General features: G+C 42.5%; 1 pseudogene; it reads left to right on the forward strand.

Annotated features, from left to right (window-relative positions):
* Positions 1-3,163: 3,163 nt before the first annotated feature.
* On the forward strand, positions 3,164-5,336 carry LOC138770535 (gastrula zinc finger protein XlCGF26.1-like; annotated as a pseudogene).
* Positions 5,337-6,491: the final 1,155 nt, after the last annotated feature.

Raw genomic sequence — 6,491 nt, forward strand, 5'->3', positions numbered from 1 at the left:
TCTATAAATTAAGCAAAAACAGAACATTAGATACTAGTCTCATATAGTACATGTTTGATGCAAACACAGGACTATATTTGGCAGTTCAATAGCAAGTCATTTTTTCCCCTATACCTAACCTAGTTAACTTTATATTCACTATTGAGGGCCATACGGGCCCCAATGCTCAAAGTTTGGGAATCCACTCTCTCTTCATTTTTAGGAGTGTGTGCCTTATCACCTCCCCTCTTTGGTCCTGAACAACTGATCGATTATCAGAATTTAGATCCTTTCGGTTGTGCCCGACATTGGGAAATGCTTAGGTACAGGTAAGTCCATGTTGCCCTTACGGATCGATATTCTGTGTTGGGTTAACCTAGTTTTAAGGTATTGGTGGTTTCCCCAACGTAAATTGTTTTACAAGTGCACCATAATACATACCATCCAACTCGAGTTACGTTAGATACTGTCTATGGGATACCTCTCTTAGGTCACGGGGTGAAATGAATTTCTCGCCTTACACATGTGTTTGCAGTTAACACAAGATAAAACTGGGTCCGATCCTTTTTTTTGACGTGTACTAAATATCTTTGTGGTCCTCCTTGGCAATGTACATCCGTCTTGACATTTCTGTCTCTTAAATTGCTGTTCCTGCGGTATGATATGACCAATATGGCGGATTTGAAATTCATGTATATTTTGTAGCTATTCCTGACAATCTGCCAATGTTTTTGAATAATTGGACATATTTGCGGGGATAGATGTGTGTAGGTTGTTATGAAGGGTATACGATTTAATTAATTTCTGGATTTCTCTGTGTGAGTAATGTATGTCTGTCCAGTCTATTAACCCTTCTTTGCTCTCTTACCACTAATCTAAGTGGATATTCCCTGTATGGGAATTCCTCTGGCCATTTTGTCAAGTGTTCCTATCAACATCCATTTCTGGGTCTGTGATGCTCTTGGCTCTGTCATCCTGACTATATGGAGGGATCTGATCAATTTGTCGGGGATGGCAGACTGTCAACCTGAGTGTATTGTTACGTCGTCTCTTTGTGATAGATGCTGCTGAACAGTCTATCCCCTATTAAGGTCACTTCAAACGTCCAGGTAATGTATACGATCATGTGAGTTGGGTGGCTGTGAATTAATTGTTTCATCCACGCTATTCAAATGCATAAACAACTCATTCAAACTGTGTGACCGTCCACAGAAGGAACAAGTCATGATGGAACGCCACCACCCCAGGACGTTGGAAGTGGGTGGGTTCCATAGATGACGCGTTCCTCCAACTCAGCAACCACTATATTGCATAGGTGGGTGCCACATTGGCACCCATCGCCAGGCTCTCTGTTGCATGTACAATTGGCCATCAAAAACAAAGTAATTGTTACTGAGGACTAAATTCAGCAATTGTAGTAAAAAATCCTTCTCTGCGGGAGCATCTGAAGTTTTGGTAAACATTCATCATGGCTGACATACCCCCGCTGATTTCAAAGATGTATATAAGCTACAAATGTCTAAAGTGACAAGGTAAAGTGCCTGATGGAATGGACAGTGATTGATGATGTTCCGGAAATGTGTTGAGTCTCTTAAGAAGGATCTGGCCCCTGGGCTAATGGTGAAAGACTTTATCTAAAAATATGGATCAATGATTTACCACAGAATCTCCTTCCCGATACTATCGGTCTCCAGGTTTTTTTTTTACATTCTTGTGAATCTTAGGAATGAAGTATAGTATAGGTGTAATCGGGTGCTCCACTATTAGAAAAGTCTTTCAAGTCATCATGTATTATGTTGCTGTCATGTGCCTCTTTAACCAAAGCTGTTAGTTTTCTAGAATAGCAAATTTTGGATCATTTTGCAATTGTATATACACCTCTTGTATATACACCCAGGGCCCCCAAGTTACAGTAGGGCAGGAGAGCACAGACAGCGTCCTGCAGGCTCTGGCAGTGATCCCTGGCTACAGCTAACGGCTGCTATCAGGGTGCACACAGAGGCTGCAGGACGCTGGGCCGGTGTGTGCTCCATGGGTGGCTCACCTCCCCCCAGCTCCTCTTACTGCACATGACCCCCTCCTGCGCTGCTCTGCCATGGCCAAGGACCATACACCAGCATGCTGCTAGAGGGAGTAAGTATACTGTACATGTAGTGTGTAATGGTATGATGTTATGTGTATCAATGCATGAATGTAGTGTGTGTTACATGTCATGTGTATAGGGTGTGGCTCTGGATGGTGAGGCACGGGTGATTGGCTGCAGTCCTATGTATAGTGTAACTGAGGCCGGTGATTGGCTGCAGCTCCTATGTATAGTGTAACTGAGGCCGGTGATTGGCTGCAGCTCCTATGTATAGTGTAACTGAGGCCGGGATTGGCTGCAGAGGTCTATGTATAGTGTAACTGAGGCCGGGTGATGGCTGCAGCTCCTATGTATAGTGTAACTGAGGCCGGTGATTGGCTGCAGCTCCTATGTATAGTGTAACTGAGGCCGGTAATTGGCTGCAGCTCCTATGTATAGTGTAACTGAGGCCGGTGATTGGCTGCAGCTCCTATGTATAGTGTATTATAATGTCACTAAGGTGATATGGTGTATTTTATTGAGGAAAAAATAAGTGGTATTCAGTCCTTAAAGTGACTGTACCACCAGGCCCAGGCTGAAGCACTGGAGGCGGGCCAATCCACCCTTAGTGGGGGAAACCCCGCCCCTCTATGGTAGGGTTCCATTGATTCTAATGGAGTCACGTCATGGAGGGGTGGGGTTTCCTCCACTAAGGGTGGGTCGGCCCGCCTCCAGTGCTTCAGCCTGGGCCTGGTGGTACAGTCACTTTAAGTGGTGGTCACTGTATGGCGGTAATATTGGTCTGTATACAGTGTATATAGAGTCATTATGCGGTGGTCACTCTTTGGCAGTAATATTGGTCTGTATATAGTGTGTATATACAGTCATTACTGCCATACATTGACTGCCACATAACGACTCTATATATACACTATATAAAGACCAATATTACTGCCATAGAGGTGACCACCACATAATGACTATATATACACACTATATACAGATCAATATTACTGCCATACAGTGACTGCCGCATAATATTGATCTGTATATGGTGTATTTAGAGTCATTATATGGTGGTGACTCTATGGCAGTAATATTGGTCTGTATATAGAGCAAAAAATTCACACAGGGGAGAAGCCATTTTCATGTTCAGAACGTAGGAAATGTTTTACAAAGAAATCCAGTCTTACTCAACATCAAAAAATTCACACAGGGGAGAAGCCATTTTCATGTTCAGAACGTAGGAAATGTTTTACAAAGAAATCCAGTCTTACTCAACATCAAAAAAATTCACACAGGGGAGAAGCCATTTTCATGTTCAGAATGTGGGTAATGTTTTACTAAGAAATCCAGTCTTACTAAACATCAAAAATCCGCACAGGGGAGAAACCCATTTTCATGTTCAGAATGTGGGAAATGTTGTACAAAGAAATACAGTCTTACTCAGCATCAAATAATTTGCACAAAGCCATTTTCATGTTCAGAATGTGGGAAATGTTTTACAAAGAATCCAGTCTTACTAAACATTAATTCACACAGGGGAGAAGCATTTTGATGTTCAAAATGTGGTAAATGTTTTACAAAGAAATCCAGTCTTACTAAACATCAAATAATTCGCACAGGGGAGAAGCCATTTTCATGTTCAGAATGTGGGAAAAGGTTTTTTTTTTACAGAAATCAGATCTTACTAAACATCAAAAAATTCACACAGGGGAGAAACCATTTTCATGTTCAGAATGTGGAATTTTTTTTTTTACAGAAATCAGATCTTACTAAACATCAAAAAATCCACACAACGGATAAGCCTTTTTCATGTTCAGAATGTGGGAAATTTTTTACAAAGAACTACAGTCTTACTCAACATCCAAAAATTCACACAGGAGACAAGCCATTTTTATGTTCAGAGTGTGGGAAATGTTTTACAAAGAAATGCAGTCTTACTAAACATCAAATAATTCGCACAGGGGAGAAGCCATTTTCATGTTCAGAATGTGGGAAATGTTTTACAAAGTAATCCAGTCTTACTAAACATAAAAAAATTCAAACAGGGGAGAATCCATTTTCATGTTCAGGATGTGGGAAATGTTTTACAAAGAAATACAGTATTACGAAACATAAAATAATTCGCACAGGGGTGAAGCCATTTTAATGTTCAGAATGTGGGAAAAGTTTTTTTTACAGAAATCAGATTTTTAGTGACTCCGCCCACTGGACTCTTTACCACAGAATGGTCAGGGATTTCAATCAACAAGTTACACTGATCTGTTCACACAAAGATATATATCAATCCGCTCAGTTCTTCCTGCTCTATAATATGATGGCCATAGATTAGATAGCATTGTCTTGGTGACTGCTCTCCTATTAAAGGAAAACTATCATGGCAGCTACAGAAGCCTTGAGAAGGCTGCCAAGACAGCTGATTGACACCATATTCTTTCATTGCTTGGGGTAAAGCATCTAGGGGGTTAAACGAACAGTGTTGGAGTGAGACAGCGGGTGACAACTGCAGATATACCCACTCCACTCCTATTAAGGAAAACTATCATGGCAGCTACAGAAGCCTTGAGAAGGCTGCCAAGACAGCTGATTGACACCATATTCTTTCATTGCTTGGGGGTAAAGCATCTAGGGGGTTAAACAAACAGTGTTGGAGTGAGACAGCGGGTGACAACTGCAGATATACCCACTCCATACTTCCTTAAAGAGCAACGCCAGCAAAAAACTTTCTTTCAAATCGACTGTGTCAAAGTGCCAGAGATTTGTAATTTACTTCTATTAAATAATTTCAGGTCTTCCACTAGTAGCTCTATGTGCCGGGCTCTGCTGAAGAGAGAAGACATTGGGGTGAGTATCAATAGGGCTCCCTCTCTCCCCCCTAGTACGGCAACCAAATTCTGCAAGGGAGGGCGGCAATTATGGATACATTATGATATCAATGTGCCCCCTTACTCCATGGGATTAAGTGAGGATGGCATGCATCCTCACTTAACCCCTTGTGTGGAATACTGTCAGCAGCATCTGCCAAAATGCTGCATACTGTAATGTGCAGAACACCTCTCACAATGATGGGTGTTTTTCCCCGGGCCTTTTTTGTGTGTTTTATTTTTTAAATATCCGTATCCAGAGGACTGCGTCAAATTCGGTAGACTATGGCTATGACCAGCATTTTTCTTTTTTTTTTTTTAATAAAATGGTCAGCGAGGGGTGTGGGGGTGTTCTTTTTTGAATAATGGACGTTTCTCTATTGTATTGTTCTATTTTTATTTCAGGCTTAGTAGTGGAAGCTGTCTGATAGACGACATCCATTTCTAAGTCAAAGCCTATTGTTAGCTGGTATAAAATGGCTAACACTAACCCTCCCCCCAATATTACCCCAATACCCACTGCACCAGGGGTACTGGGGACAGCCGGGTACCAGTATTCCCACAGTGTTAAACCTGGCCTGCTATCACCCAGTTCAGAAGCGCCAAATTTGACACTCTGGGACTACTGGCTACTGGTACCCGGCTCTTGCCAGTACCCCTGGTGCGGGGGGTACTTGGGTAATAATGGGGGGGGGTTAGTGTTAGCCATTTTATACAGGCTAAAACTAGTCCTCGACTTATTAATTGATTCTGTCAGACAGCTTCCATTACATTACAGCTTCCATTACTAAGCCTAAAATAAAACACAAGACAATAGAAAAAAGTCTTTTATTAAAAAAGAACACCCCCACACCCTTCTTTGATCATTTTATTAAAAAAAAATGCTGGGCATCGACGTAGTCCAACAAACCCAACATAATCCTCTGGATACTGATATCTGAAAGACAAAAGGGAAAAACACACACAAAAAGTCCAGGAGCTGAACACCCATCATTGTGACAGGTTTTCCGCACCTTACAGTATGCAGCATCTTGGCAGGTGCAGCTTACAGTATGGCACACAAGGGGTTAAGTATGGATGCATGGCATCCACACTTAACCCTTTGTGTGCCAACTGAATCATGAAGTATGGAGGCATGCCATCCTCACTTAGCCCCATGGGGGGGCCACATTGATGTCACAATGTATCCTTCCCAGCAAGGTAGGGGGTTAATTGCCCCCTTTTCTTGCTGGGATGGGTGCAGTGTTGGGAGAAGAAGGGGAGCGCGATTGATACTCTCCTCCGACGTCTCTTCTTCAGCAGAGCCTGGTGCACTGAGCTACAAGTGTGCTAGGCTCTGCCTGTTCAAAGATGGAGCCTTCAAAACAACAGCTGCAGCCACTGACTGGCTGAGACGACAATGCTCCAGCATCAGGGGAAAAATGCAGACTCGAAAAACGCCCAAAGTCTCAAAGACCTAGGGTCCTATCAATGCAGCAAGGAAGCCCCATGCAAATCCAGTAGGCAACACTAAAGGTAGGAATATTCAGTGCTGTACATAGGTAGGAGCCCATGCAATAAACTACATGACTGCCATGGAGAAA

This window comes from Dendropsophus ebraccatus, chromosome 13 (assembly GCF_027789765.1).
Source record: "Dendropsophus ebraccatus isolate aDenEbr1 chromosome 13, aDenEbr1.pat, whole genome shotgun sequence".
Taxonomy (NCBI): Eukaryota; Metazoa; Chordata; class Amphibia; order Anura; family Hylidae; genus Dendropsophus; species Dendropsophus ebraccatus.